Here is a 16,252-nt window from a genome sequence, read left to right as displayed (position 1 = left end):
CAAGACTGCCACGTCTTAAAGTCAGAAAGCATTGTGGTCGCCTCAGAAATTGTTCTGTTTTTTTTGTCTCATGGACATATGAATCGTGCAGTAGATGAGCTTTTCCTGTTCATTTTCGTGGGAGGAAAACTCAGACCAAATTTTCTCCCAGCCCCCATGTTATGAACTGAACTGTGTTTCCCCCAAATTCGTATGTTGAAGCCTAAACCCCAGTACTTCAGAATGTGACTGTGTTTGGAAAGAGTGCTTCTAAACAGATAATTAAAATAAGGCCATTAAGGTTGGCCTTAATCTGATCTGACCCGTGTCCTTATAAGAAGAGGTGATAAAGACCCATGTAGAGAGATACGGGCTCTTCGTGCCCTGAGGAAAGACCACGTGAAGAGATAGCAAGAGAGTGCCATCTGCAAAGCACAGAGAGTGGTCTCAGAGGAAACCAACCTTGTTGGCATCTTGATCTTCTACTTCCAGCCTCTAGCACTGTTAAGAGAATAAATGTCTGTTGCTTAACCCACCCAGTGTGTGGCGTTTTGTGATAGCTGCTCTAGCAAATTAATACAAATTTTGGTTCTAAGAAGTGGGGCACTGCTGGTAACAAACGCCTAAAAATGTGGAAGTGGTTTTAGAAATGGATGATATTCAGAAGTTGGAAGAGTTTTGAGCTGCATGCTAGAAAAGCCAAGACTGCCTTGAAGAGATTATTACTGGATATGTAAGCATTAAAGGTGACTGTGGTGAGGTCTCAGACAGAAGTGAGGACCATGTTACTGGGCACTGGAGGAAAAGTTATTCGTGTTACAAAGTGGCAAAGAACTTAGCTGAATTGTTCTCCCATGTGTTGTGGAAGGTAGGATTTGTGAGTGACGAAGCTGATTATGTAGCTGAGGAGATCTATACAAGGTACTGAAGGTGTGGCCTGGGTCCTCCTTACTACCTATAGCAAAATGCAAACGGAAAGAGACAGATGGAAGGAACTGTGTTTCTTGGTGTTGTTTCAAAGTTTTTATTTATTTGAGACGGAGAGAGAGAGAGAGAGAGAGAGAGAGAGAGAGAGTACAAGCCGGGGACGGCAGAGAGAGAGGGAGAGAGAATCCCAAGCACTGCCAGTGCAGAGCCCAACTCGGCGCTTGAACTCACCAACCGTGAGATCATGCCCTGAGCCAGATGCTCAACCAACTGAGCCACAGGCGCCCCTGGAAGGAATTGTTAAGCAAAGAGGGACCAGAACTTGACTGAAAAATTCATCTTTCTATATTGCAAAAAGGAAAGTGTGTTTGGGAGGGAACACCGGAGTGTTAGTAGACTCCATAGAGACTAAGGGTGTGATGCATGGATTCAATCGGCCACCTCTGCAGCTGTCAGGAACAGAGACGGATACACCTGCAGAAACACTGTCAGCCTGTACTAAAGGGGGCAGAGATGGGACAGAGTGAAGGAAGCCTATTGGACTCGAGCTGCAGCATCAGATTTTCCTTAGGTGTCCAGGCTGATGGCTCACCCTGAAAACTTCGGACTTGCCAGCCTCCATAGTCATGTTAGCCAATTCCTTCAAATAAATAAATAACTGATAAGAGTAGAGCCTAATGGTTCTATTTCTCTGGAGAAGCTTGACTAATACATACCCTTAGCAAGTACAGAGATCTATGTGGAGCATATTTTTTTTTTAATTTTTTTTTCAACGTTTATTTATTTTTGGGACAGAGAGAGACAGAGCATGAACGGGGGAGGGGCAGAGAGAGAGGGAGACACAGAATCGGAAACAGGCTCCAGGCTCTGAGCCATCAGCCCAGAGCCTGACGCGGGGCTCGAACTCACGGACCGCGAGATCGTGACCTGGCTGAAGTCGGACGCTTAACCGACTGTGCCACCCAGGCGCCCGTGGAGCATATTTTTTATGTGCTGTTACACAAATTCAGTCACAAGGTATTTGCTGAGTAATATAAAAGTTCTCCTCTGAACAGCTATTGCTGTTTATTACTAACAACCCAGCCATTAGTATTCTGAAAAAAACTATAATCAAGGCATATAGTGTGAAAAAGATATTCTTGTTTAAAAATATATATGTATTGACTCACAGGAATGTTCTGATAATTTTTTCTTGGTAAAAAGGGGCAGGTTTGATACTGCTATAAACTTCAAACTAATTTTGTCTTACACCAGATGTGATTTTTAAATGGGGAAGTGGGACAGGGTAACCACACCCAAGTATGTTTCATGAAGGTGCCGTGCTTTCTTTTTCCAGTATTTCTCTAGAATTTTCAACTCCATTTTATGTGATAATTCCTACCTGACTGTATTCTATTAAACCATGTTCTTTTCTTGCTTCCAGCTGTGGTAATGGGAAATAAACAAGGCTGATATTTACAACTCCATTTTCTTACTTACTGAAATATTCTGTGATTTTGTTCCCTGATTGGATTCATGCAATTACTGGTTTGTTATTTTCCAAGCCATTGAGCTCAGGTTGCAACTAGATCAGAATTCAACAGCCAGGGTTGTTCACTGAAACCTTACCTTCCTGGGTATAATTCCCACATTATCATAACTGATTTCCAATTGCAAAGGGCAACCCAATTTTTAGATTTCAGGGCTCACTTATATATGTCTAGTATACCTAATAGAGAAGACTTATGTGAAAAATAACTACAAGAAAATAAGAGAATATTTGTTCATGCGTGTGCCATCCAAATTGCCCTTTAGGATGTTTTTGCTTTCCAAAAATGGAAAACTATATGAATCTCCACATATTTAATTCTGAGGCTTTGGTATGATAATTTTAGGCCAAAGAATGATTTGGTACTAATATGGAGTTTTAAATTTTTTTTTCAACGTTTTATTTATTTTTTGGGGGGACGGAGAGAGACAGAGCATGAACGGGGGAGGGGCAGAGAGAGAGGGAGACACAGAATCGGAAACAGGCTCCAGGCTCTGAGCCATCAGCTCAGAGCCCGACGCGGGGCTCGAACTCACGGACTGCGAGATCGTGACCTGGCTGAAGTCGGACGCTTAACTGACTGCGCCACCCAGGCGCCCCCTAATATGGAGTTTTAATATACACCATTACACCATCCTGTTTTATGCAGAAAACTTTATTAAGTGCCAGAGACGAGACCATGTATGATATTTACAAAGATGGTTTTTGTCACATTTGTAGTAAGAAGGTACAATTCTTTAAACTTGCCATTTACTTTAGTGTTGAGACATTTTGGGAGACTTCCAGGTGGCAGGAATTGTAGGATCATTTGTATGTGTGTGTGTGTGTGTGTGTGTGTGTGTGTGTTCATTCACAAAAGTTTTGAGATCACTAAAAGAGTTAATATTGCTGAAATATATGCACCCTTTCTCTGCCAACAGAGGAATCTGTTATAGTCTGGAAAAAGGAAACTCAAAATTAGAGGCTAAGTTACAAATAGAAATGAAGCTGAGTTGTGATCTCCACTACTCACACAGAATTGTCAAATCCTGTTGTTTGGTCTACTAGATACTGAAGAACATGGTGCACTTTTGTTGGTGTTACTGGGCTGGCTTTGTTCGAGAATTCTGAGAAACTGTCCAATATTCTTTGAAGTACTGAGTGGCATCAGTTCATCTCAAAGATCACTTGTGTCTAGTGGCAAAAGGTCCAAAAGTCAACGTCTGATATATGTAACTTTAAACTTGCAAAAGAAGTGAATTGTATTCATTCTGGGGCTCACCTTGGGGTATATAAATGCTCTCATATGCTCTTGAAACGGTATGATCTTTATAATGTCTTCAGTGACTAGACTGAGAAAAACAGCAAAAATGCTACAGAAAACATTTAAGACCCACCTTTTGCCTTTATTTCATGTGATCTCCAAAGTGCATTCAATATATCAAAAGTTATCTGACATTACATTTAGAAGCTTCAGCCTCTTTTTAGAGCTTCCATGAAATGGGTTCTTCCTATGAGATTCTTCTGAGCCCCATCCCTTATTCCCACACATCCCACACTTACAATTTAAATTTTAAGTCATTACTTTCCACAAAATTCAAGATTTAAAATATCTATTTTGTGTTCTTTAGTGAAAACATCACCATCAACAATGGTTTTGTCATTTGAACACATTAAAATCTCCTAAAAATTAGAATTTCCCCAAATGCAAGAAATTGAAAACCATTATTTCTGAGTTGGTGGCATTCCCTTCAACTCTCATAGTTTTAAATTTGTTGCTCACTCTGCATTTTCAAAGCTTTTGGTTTAGTTGCCCAAAAAATGCATTGAAAAAATAAGTCCTTTTTATAAATCCCCTTAGGCTCCGTCATGAGTCACTTGAAACAGAATCAATTTCCCTGAGAGTGTATTTTCTCCATTGTTCTTGGGAGAAATGGGTAAAATAAGACATTGCAGGGGGGAATCAAAATAACTGAAATTAGTTTTATGAAACCATAAATTTTTTAGAATGCATTTCCAAAAATTTTGCAGGAAGCATAAGTTCTTTACTTTCCATTACATGAGAAATAATACATCTAGTATATCCTTCATATGACTTCATAATTCGAAGGTGTTATTAACAATATTGTTTTTTATGTTAGACTTCCTTTTCTTCCACTCAAATTCTTTGTGTGTGTGTGTGTGCTCATTGTGGGATGATGACGTATCATGAATAAAACAGATTCTGTAATTACCATGTGTACTGAAAAATGAGGTTTACGCCAGTGGCATCCGACAAACAACTGTATGAATAAACATTTCCTTGGGGCAGGAACTCTGTTTTATTCAAAACTGTAATCCTATCCCTAACTTTCAGCCTGGTGTCAGACATGCAGTAAGCCCGCAAGAGATACTTGTTGAATGAGTCAGTCCCATTTTTATTTATAAGTGTGTATTAGACATCTTAACCTAATTATTAGAGCTAACCTCGTATTTGAGCTACATATATTTATGTTTTTCTTCCAAGATTTTATACAGATCTCACATTTCTTGATTTGGAATTAAATTCAAAACTCTCAAAATCCTTGGAAAACATTATGGTTTTAAAGGAAGACTTCTCCTCAGGCAATTTTCCCAAGTCTTTATAGTAAAAGTCCTCATCCACATCACCAGACCTTTCATAAACCTTGACATGGCACTCTTCTGTGTCAATTTTCATGCTTCATCATGAGAACAAGATGGGTGATGTTATATTAAAAGACTTTCTGTTAATTCATAACCTCTGAAATCCACTGGGTCCCAAATAGAATGATATTTATCATTAAAACATTGCATTTTGGTCTACAGTATATTTTATAATTAATCTGCACAGAATGAAAGATAAGCATTAAGATCAAGTCATTTCACATTAAAAAAAAAAAAACTAAGTAAAAAGTTAAAATGAGATAATCTAAACATGTTCCCCCAGATCAACTATAGCCAAATGCAAAGTATGGCAGTCACAAGGATCAAATTGTCAAAGAACAAAATATATTAATGCTAAGAATAGTGAGATAGAATTATGGAAAGCTCAAATAATTGTTTCAAAAAGGAAAGGCATTTTGATATTAGCAAACAAATAAAAATCCCATTGGGTAACAAAGGCTTTAAGGTGATTTTTATTTTTTCACTTTCATGTATTAGATTCCCTGAATAACAAAACTAATATCTTATTAATATGAAACCACTAATGCCATAATGAGTGTTATGAAGTATTAAAATCATTATCCACTGAGATAATGCTAGATAATCACTAAGCTGAGTGAATGCTTCAGCCTGAATCCACAGTATGTTCAGTATATCCATTTGGGAAGATTGGTCCCAAGTGGTTAGGGCCTATTTTTATAGCATGTTTCCATGACAAAGCTCCAAATAAGCAGAAATAGCCATCTTTATTTTATCTTTTAGGGAAATTGTATGCAAAAAGCATGATCCATTCACCAGTGTTTCTTAGTACTAGAAGAAAACTAGAATTCAGTTAGAATGGCTGTTTGGTTCAAGACAACTGACGGCTTATTTTTTTTTTCTTTTTGTTTTAGTCTCGCAGCTAGGTAGACAGTTTAAGGCACACTACCCACCACTTGAATTCAGAAATTAGGTAACACAAATGCAAGCCCACAGAAATTCTGGGTACTCCATCCATGTAAAGCATAGTCAATGCCTTTTATTGTAACTAATACCATTGCTACTTTTCTCAAAAGACCTTGAGGTTCCCTTCCAAATCAGTATAGAAGAGTCACGTTAAGAGCCAGGTCAGCCCTGTCTTACTGATGCTTCCATTTCTCCAGGCTCCACTTAGCCCTTAAATCCCAGACCCAGGAATCAGCAAGGGACAATTATGACTTTGAAGTCAATGAGTTTTGCCTATATAGAAATTTCAAAGGATATCAACTGCTCCCTGATACTGTCTTAAAAATAATATATATAAAGGGGCACCTGGGTGGCTCAGTTAGTTGAGCGTCTGACTTCGGCTCAGGTAATGACCTTGCAATTCATAAGTTTGAGCCCCATGTCAGGCTCTGTGCTGACAGCTCAAAGCCTGGAGCCCGCTTCGGATTCTGTCTCCCTCTCGCTCTGCCCCTCCCCTACTCATGCCCTGTCTCTCTCTCTCTCAAAAATAAACACTAAAAAAAATTTTTTAATGAAAAAACTAATATATATGTATATATGTATACATGTGTGTGTACATATATAGTGCGAAAAGTGGCTTAATAAAGAGTGACTCAGTATTCCTGCTCTCCTTATACAGCAGAAGTAATTGATATCTTTTTTATACTTAAATTTTTTTTACATTTATTTACATATTTTACATTTACATTTTTACATTTATTTTACATTTATTTACTTATTTTTGAGAGTGAGCGTGAACAGGGGACGGGCAGAGAGAGAGGGAGACAGAATCCGTGGCAGGCTCCAGGCCCCAAGCTGTCAGTACAGAGCCCCATGACACGGGGCTCAAACCCACTAACTGTCAAACCCACTAACCGTGAGATCATGACCTGAGCCCAAGTCGGACACTTAACCGACTGAGCCACCCAGGCGCCCCTATATTTAAATAGTTTTAAATGCTAATACGTTTAAAATTTTTAAAGAGTACCATTAAAAAATTAAAGATCAATTTCTATTTTGAGATCTTTCATGATCTCAATGAAAATGTGCATGTTTCTCCCCATCTTTCATTCAAAAGTCCAAAAAGCTGTGTGAGATTGCAGAAAAGAAAGGCAGACTTGACTCAATTATCTGGAAAATTTCAGAACAGAGTTGCTTCTCTCTTATTTCTCACACCTGTCCCCATGATTTATTTCATCCAGAAAAATCTGTTTTCATTACTACCCTATATCACAGAGCCTCTCAAGAGATGCATATAGATAAATGAATGAATTCATTGGCTATTTCCTGAATTCCCTTCAGAGAAACCTGAAGTCAGGTTGATTAATTGAATATTAATATTATATTATATATAATATTAACTTGATATTAATTGGAAATTGGTGCTTCGTTCTCACAGTGGATGAGTCACGTAACACACTGTTGGTCATAAAAACGATTTCCGGGATTGTAAACTTTTGAGATTTTTTTTTACAGGCGAATGTGTTTTCTGCAATTGCTCAGAAATCAGAACTGAGGAGAAGGCTAAGCTGCTTGTTGAATACTTCCAAGTATTGGATTAACAGGTAAAATGAGAATCACACTTTCAATAACTGTTGAGCATGTGGGAACACGTGGATACATCCTCAAGGCTTTGAGTGATATAGGTTTTACCACTTCCTTTTATGGTGTGACTTCATATTTTTGACATGAGAAAAATAACCCCTAACAAAAACCATTTGCTTTTAAGCAAATCCAGTCTATTTTCAGAGATTTGTGCTGGTCTCTAACATCAGACTTACTATAAACGACAATAACAACTTTGGTTAATTTCCTTCTCCCTCCAAAAATCTGCCATGAAGCTCACAAAGTTTGAAGACATTTGAGTGTATGGTGATTTTACATTTTTAGGTGCCAACCTAGATTTAATCCAATGCATATTTTGTACTAACTTACTACAAGTACATGGTTCGTGGCACCTACTGTATTGACATGTTTTCTTGTTCCTTTTCCTTCCTCCCTTCCTCCCTCCCTCCCTTCCTTACTCTCCTTTCTCTCCTTCCTTCTCCTCTCTTTTTTCTTTATTTTTTAACACTTAGTAAAAAGTTATTATCACCATCTAGGTCTAGGCTTTTTCCCTACTGCACTTCTCCAAACAAATGGTCCTAATAAGATACTGAGCCCGATAGTATTCATTTTGGCTTCTGCTTTCTATTCCTTCTGCCACTCAGCCCTTATGTGAAAGATTTTAAATAAACATATGTTTTTTTATACTTTTTTTTTCTTCTTTGCAAGGAGAATTTGGGTTCATTGGAACCTGTTGGATTTAAAATATCCTTGGTAGGAATAGATGAATTCATTTTTCAGATGGAGTCTAGCTAACTAGATGGTAGACATTTCATTCAGGGATGGGAAATGAGGAAAACTTGGCCCCAGAGGGAGGCCCTCAGGTACTGATGTGGAGGGAGGGGCTAAACACAGGAGGCTTCCTGCTGGCACTTCTCAGTCGCCTGGGTCACTCTGCAGATCTGGCAGTTTCTCTGATGGGCTCACAGTATTTATTTTGTCAATCAGCATTTTCACATTGTCTGGTTTCAGTCACGCACTGCCATTAAAGGCAAGAAGCCAGGGACGATGCTGTCTAAAGGTCTTTGAGGGTGGACAGGCCTTATTAAGGCTTGGAGTCCCTTGTTCCATACTCAAATCTTAAGTGGTGCTGACCATATACAAGAAAAGAGATTCATCTAATACTCAATATGTCCTCAACCACCTATCCCACTTTGGCTGCTGTGGTCCCAGGAACTGCAGTACCATTCACTGAGCATTGTGTTACATGTCTTGAAATTAGAGTGACCAGGCATTCAGTATTGTCTGCTAGTTCCAATTTAAAATAGTTTATTCTGTGTCTCCATAAGCACTTTTACGATTAACATTTCAAAACATACAAAAAGGACACACACTTTAGCTCTTTAAATTGAGTAGTGCCATAACATGAAGGAAGTCCTCTCCCTTGAGAAACAACTACGGGGATCCTGCAGTTCACCATGGAACACAGAGGACCAGAAGGAATTGAAATAATTACATCATGGTGAGGAGCATCATAAAAGCATCTTAGAATTGGAGGACCTGGGTTCAAATCTCTATTTTCCACTTAGTGTTGTGTGAACTTGGACTTGTTACTTACTGTGGCTTTGTTTGTTGATCTGTTGTTTGGGAAAACCTACTTCTGCCTTAGGGGGTTATTATGGGCATTGTCTAAAAATGTGGATCAAAGAACAGAGCCTCAGGACACCTAGGTGACTCAGTTGGTTAAACATTAAGCTCCAGACTTTTCTGATTTCCCCTCAGATCAGGATCCCAGGGTGTGAGATCCAGCCTGGGGATGGCTCCACGCTGAGCTTGGAGCCTGCTTAAGACTCTCTCTCTCTCTCTCTCTCTCTCTCTCTCTTTCTGTGCCTCTCCCACGTTTGTATGCACACTCTCTCTCCCTAAAATAAAATTTTTAAAAATTTTTAAAAAAAGAAGAAGAGTGCCCCTCACACAGTCAATGCAAACCTATAGCTATAATTTATTTGCTGGAATGAAATAATTTCAAATTTATAAAGAACTTAAGAGGCTCATTCACCAAAGAATATGATACAATTTTTCAGAAAGCTTTCTGCAATCCCATTACAAAAATAGAGTCTCTTCCCAACTCCGTCCCCACCCACTATCACCTGACGCAGGTGAAATACTACCTGATTCGGAAGAAATTAAATGTTTTAACCCTATTTAGTACTGCGCTCTTTCTATGTTAATGCTAACAAACATGCCCACTTTTTAAAAACATTTTTTAAGTGTTCAGGAGTGGTTGGCAGCCTCGGATAGAAGTGATAGTCTGCTTCTCTACGGGGTTAAATCCTCAGTATCCTAATAACCCCTCTCCCCACCACATAAAATCTTGCAACAAACCCCAACCCCTGGCAGTTACAGACACATTCTATCTAAGACTCTTTTATGAATTCAGACCTAGGCAGCTAGAAGCACCCACATTGAAATCGGGCCTGCGGATACCTTCCATGCTGAAGCAAAGCCTTTACAGAGTGTTTCAATAGCCGAAGGGCTACTGTCATGCTTGTTAGCGTCTTGCTCCAGTACACAGAAAAATTGATTCTTTTAGCAGGTCAAATTATTTTTGTATTTTTCTTTTTTCATGCACAGTAACTCCATTCTTTTACCTGGTCAGTTCCTTTAAGAAAGATTCAGTTAGGGGAGCTGCATCTTATTATCTTCTGCCACCAATGCATGGTGCAAAGACAGTTTAATTCTTAAGGAGAGAATCATTTAAGTGTGACCTATTGTATTAGTCTGGATGCTTTTCCTATTAAGCACAGGGAAGTTAAAGAGGTCTTTAATTTGTCTAAACCACATTGCCAATTTACATTGAACTTGAAGAGCCCATTGCCTTTCCAATCAGCTCAACTCTTCCTAGATAGTCTAAGGTGAATTTTAAATAATACAAAATCTTTTGGTAATGTCTCTAAAAATGATGGCTACACTAATAAAATAGCTCATAGGAAGAGTGTCACACAGCTGAAATGACTGCAAAATTGTACACTATTTGCCTGAAAAACATCCCACCTGAATGGAATTGTTAGCACTGGACTTCAGCACTGGTCTATGTTCATTCATTAACAGTTTTATTGAGGTTGTCCAAATACATAATAGCAGTATAACTCCAGCACTACCGCCTATAGAATAGAGGTTTGAGGCAAAACTATAGTCTTCTGCTGGATAGATTTGTTATTATCAACTCTAAAAATAAAACAATGAAACTCACTTGGAAAAGGAGCGTTAGAGATGCAAATGATAGCAGATGTAGAATTTATCTGCCAGAGGCCATAACTGGCCCCTCGAAATGTAGGACGGTGAACAGAAAGACGGTGAATAATAAATATGTGGTATTAACAATTCTACATAATAAATAATGCACAAAAAATAATAACAATAATAGTAATCCAACGCTTACTATGAAAGATGTTTTATCAACATTATCTTACTGAATCTTCAACATGCCCGGGCAGTATATATTATATCTTTTCCCACTGGAAAGTGAGTCTCAGAGACATTTCAGTTGCCCAAAGTTCCAAAGATAGGAAGCAGCAAAGCTGAGATTCCAGCCCCTTTGACATCAATGTCCATGCCCATGACACGATGCCAGACTGTCAGGCTTCTAATGAGTGTGAGCTCTGGGATCTGGGACTTCTGTTTGCAAACAGTGACAGTGGTAGGCTAGATCAAAAGTGGTACATGGCCTTAAATCGTATGTCTAATAACCACCATGAGGCTTCATCCAGCATGATCCTGAAATAATTTGTCAGGTATGTCTCTTGGCCAAGCAGCACCTTGTTGCATTGTGCTTTACAGCAATTTTCCATTGTGCGTTCTTTTGATTTGGATCTTTTGTGACTGAGATTAACGTGAAAAACATATTTAAAACAAAATTGTTTTGTAAGGTTTTGTGTTTCTTTTTAAAGCCTCTGTGGGCCCAAAGCCCGCCTTTTACCAGCTGCTCAGGTGTTGTTTTATATTATCATTCAGCTTGTTCTGATACAGGTGGGGTGAATTGTTGGACAAATATTCACGAGGAACCCCAAAATGTTTTCTGCTTTGAGTGATCCATTTGTGAAATCTTCCTATGCAAAAGACAATTCTGTGAGACTTCAGTCAGAACAATTTCAAGCCAAGGGGTGCCTTGGCCAAATGGGTGGCTGCCATTTGAGCAGCTGACTCTTGATTTCAGCTCAGGTCCTGATCTCATGGTTGGTGAGACTGAGTCCTGTGTAGGTCTCTGCACTGACAGCACAGAGTCTGCTTGGGATTCCTTCTCTCTCTTTCCCTCTCTCTCTCTGTTAAAATAAATAAACAAACCTTTAAAAAAAAAACCAATTCTTAGCCAAGACTTGATAGAAATACTTCATTTTATCTTTTATTCTCCCCCAAAACTACAGGTAGCCTTCTCTCCACTCAAGTCTGTGTTTACTTAGTGAGGCTGAGAATTGGAAGAATTACTTCTATTGCTCTGATCAAAAAATAACAAAACAATTAAAGCAAGAGCATGGTCTTTAAAAATTAACTAGGGAAGAACCCAGAAACCAGTACTGTTGTGCTTATTATATTGTAATCTATTTTTCTGCAAACTCTAAAGCTGGCAACATTGCAGCGGGGCAGGGGTGAGGTGGGGGGTCCCGATACTCAGATGTTTCTTAAGCCATGTAAATACCATCTTTTGGGTTGTTTCTTTTAGGTGCCACCCCTCTAGTTGACAGGGCAGGCGACAGTTCTCCCTAAATGGGAAACACAATGAGTACACTTTATAATTCTAGCGTTTGAGATGATGACTAATACCCTGCATTATGGGCAACTCATGCTCATTTGGGTTTTTACATGGTTTGGTGTTTTATGGGATTCACCCTAGGAGCTCTACAAATCTGTTTAGCTGGTGAGCCCTAATCCAGGGATATCTGAGCCCTCACTGTATGACTGTGTCCATCTTATCCTTCCAATCTCACCTGAAAGGTCAAATCCTGAGGGAGAATTCCATAGTGCCCCATTAGCTTTGGTGCCCAACTTCTCTCCATCAGAGAATGCTGTTTCTTCTTCCATAGAAACAACACAATATCATAAGTATTGTTCGTTCTTTTATTTCTTACACTCTCTTCTTCCTCCCAGAAGGTAAGCTCTAAAGCCAGGGCCATGTCCATCTTATTCACTATCATTTACCAAGGGCCTGGAATATGGCAGGTGCTCAGTAAATCTTTTCTCCATCATTTAAAATAACATTTATAATGGCACATGATACTTTTATGCTCTTTTGTGTCTAGGTGTTATATCAACTATGTCATGTGATTCTCACAACCGCACTATGAGGCAGGCTGGGCAAATATTATCTTTGAACACAGAAACTAAGTGGGGTAACTGAGGTCCTGGTAGTCCCACTGGGTGTAGTCTCCTCCCACATCAAATAGTACTGACATATACAACTAATAAGATAAGGCCAAAATGATGAAGTGTGTCTTCCAAGGTGAGATCATTAAAGACATTGAGGCTTCTGTCTCACCTTCTTAGATCACTCACACTGGGGATAACAAACTGCCATGCCATGAGGACACTCAGTCAGCCCTCGGAAGCCTGTGGGAAAAACTGAGGCTGCCTGTCAGCAGCCTCATACCAACCATGTAAGTAGAATCTTGGAAATAGATTCTTCAGCCCCAATCCAGCCTTCAGATGACTCCAGTCCTGGATAACACCTTGTTTACTACCTTGTAAGAAAGCCTGAGCCACAACTACCCTGATAAGCTCCTGAATTCTTGATTTACCAACACTGAGATAATACATGTTTATTGTTTTAGGCTGCTAAGTTTGGGGACAAATCATTCTGTAATAATAGATAACTAAAACTCCAAGACTCAGAAATGTCAATCCTTAATCTTCTTTCTCATTTTTCCCCTTCTTTATCATCTACCCTAACCTCCCTATTTCTACCAAAGAAACTTGTGGTATGTGTGTAGTAAATATAGATGGGAATACATTGTGTCATGTGTGTTCAATATTAACCCAGTTTCTCTCACTACAGCCTCTTCTGGCTGGCAAATCATTCCATTCACATCAACAGAGAACAAAATTATAGGAAGCTACTTAAGAAAATAGGCAGCTTAGTTCTGTCAAAATCAGCGGTCTAAACTTTGTCAAGACCACAGCAACTTCTGGGCCAAGCTAAAATGTCCCTGAGAATCCTCCAAAACGTTTCCAAATAAAATAGTTATAAACTTATTTAAAGGCATTCGTGGCAGGAGGGTGGCAGGTGTTGTGGAAGTTGGGGAGATACAATTTTAATTTGCACTCTGGGCTTTTAAGGACAACTCATAATCTCATTGGAACTGATTCAAGAATCACTTGAATATTTACATAACGGAAGTCTGAACAAAGTTATATTTATTAATTAATGTGTTGTATAAAGTTGAATCTAAATTTTCCTTATAATAGGCAAGATAATATATCATTATGCATATTTGAATACACACTGCCAGTCAGATTACCCTACCACTTACTCCCTAACCCTGCTCTCCAACACCCACAGAACAGTTCACCTAATAGTCCTTAAAAGTAAAGCCCCCTTAACATCACTTGATCTTCCCCCTTTGCTTCTCTCCATACCCTCCCCCTGCATGAATTTGCTCATGAGGGGCCCTCCAGTGGTATCTGGACCCCGCCTATACTCTCTCATCTGCCTAAAAGAGAAGAAGGCCAAACCGTGTGGGTTTATGGACAATTGCTCTAGAGTGATTCCCCAGTGGTGATGGCTAAGAGGCATGGGATTTTTTCTTGTTTCTGTCCTTATCACAGCCATACTTGCCACTGATGTGGGGTGAATTATATCAAAGACATGAATTTATTCTTTACAAAGTCATACTCATTCTGTCCAGTAGTAGGGATTCTCCCAGGGGTGTGTGTGTGTGTGTGTGTGTGTGTGTGTGTGTGTGTGTTGAGGTGCAGGGTGCTTCAGGGCCCTGGTTGCCATGTCTAACTTCACTGGAGTAATTGCCATCTCACCCCCCCTTCCATGAACTCCAGATGCCTTTTGTCCACTCTCCAGGGAGATACAGTGTCTAAGAGAAGAATCCCAACTTCCACCACTTAAACCATGTGGTCTGAGATACATTATTTAATTTCTCTGAACCTCAATTCCTCATCCAGGGGCATTTTATCCTGCCTATGTGACAGGGTCTTGGAGGATTAAATAAGATTATGTGCGTGAAGAATTTTTTAAATCAGAAGCAGATATAAGAAATATTTTGCAGCATTTGCATGTCTCAATGAAATTCTTATCAAGAAGGATTAGTGAATAAATGGCAGACTCTTTTGCAATAATCATTGTTGTCCTAACATACATCAAGTATGACTCTTTAGAACTACCCATCTTTAGAGACTTCAAGATAAATAACAGACAGATAGATGATAGATTGATAGATAGAGAGATAGATGATAGATACCCAGTATCTTCAAGAGATATCTAGCTCACATTCTAGTAGAGATATAGACAATAAATGAAACACATAACTGTATAATATGTTAGATGGCGAGAAGTGCTATGAACTTAACACCAATAAAATAGTCATAAAAATGTTTCCCTGCAAACTGTGGCAAGTGCCATGGAGGAAAAGTAAAGCGGTCCTGAGACAACAAAATGGTGGCTGGGAGACTGACACCATCTGTTAGGAAGGGATAGCAATCTTAAAAAAGACCATTCTCTCCAAAGGGGCGTTGAAGTTTGAAGAAGGGGGTGGAGAGCAGGAGAGAAAAGTACTCCACACAAAGGAAGCAGCATGTGCAGTTTTCTTACCCTGAACTATACTTAATGTCTCTGGCTGGCCTCGATTTCCTCCCTCTATTCTATGGCTGAAAATCAAGGGACTTTAATGTCTGACAGGCCTGAGTTCAAGTCTCAGTACCAATAGTGTATGGACTTGGGAGCAAGTTACTTAAACTGTTTGCTCTGGCTTTCTAATATGCAAAATGGGAATAATAACTCCTATTTCACAATGCTGTTTTAAGAACTGAATGAATAATGAACATAACAAACCCAGCACAGCATCTGGCTTTATATTTTTATAGTAAGTACTGAAAGAATGATAGCTATTCATTATTATAATACTATTATTATCATAAAAATAGTGAGAGGCTGGATAAGATTATGCCTAACTTTTCTTTTTTTTTTTTTTTTTAATGCATGATTTTTTTATTTTTTTTTTTTTTTTCATCTTACATCTTTATTTGCTGATTTGGTTTATTTTTTTTTTTTTTATGAAATTTATTGACAAATTGGTTTCCATACAACACCCAGTGCTCATCCCAAAAGGTGCCCTCCTCAATACCCATCACCCACCCTCTCCTCCCTCCCACCCCCCATCAACCCTCAGTTTGTTCTCAGTTTTTAAGTCTCTTATGCTTTGGCTCTCTCCCATTCTAACCTCTTTTTTTTTTTTTTTCCTTCCCCTCCCCCATGGGTTCCTGTGAAGTTTCTCAGGATCCACATAAGAGTGAAACCATATGGTATCTGTCTTTCTCTGTATGGATGCCTAACTTTTCTTCCAACTATAGGATTTGATGGACCACTAGCCATAGGTATTTGCATAGTTTCTGTTGGGAATGGGTTATTTACTGTGCGAAGGCAAAATGAAATACAGATTCTAT

This window comes from Prionailurus viverrinus, chromosome C2, assembly GCF_022837055.1.
Source record: "Prionailurus viverrinus isolate Anna chromosome C2, UM_Priviv_1.0, whole genome shotgun sequence".
Classification (NCBI taxonomy): domain Eukaryota; kingdom Metazoa; phylum Chordata; class Mammalia; order Carnivora; family Felidae; genus Prionailurus; species Prionailurus viverrinus.
The sequence above is the reverse complement of the archived record's forward strand: the minus strand, read 5'-3'. Positions refer to the sequence as shown.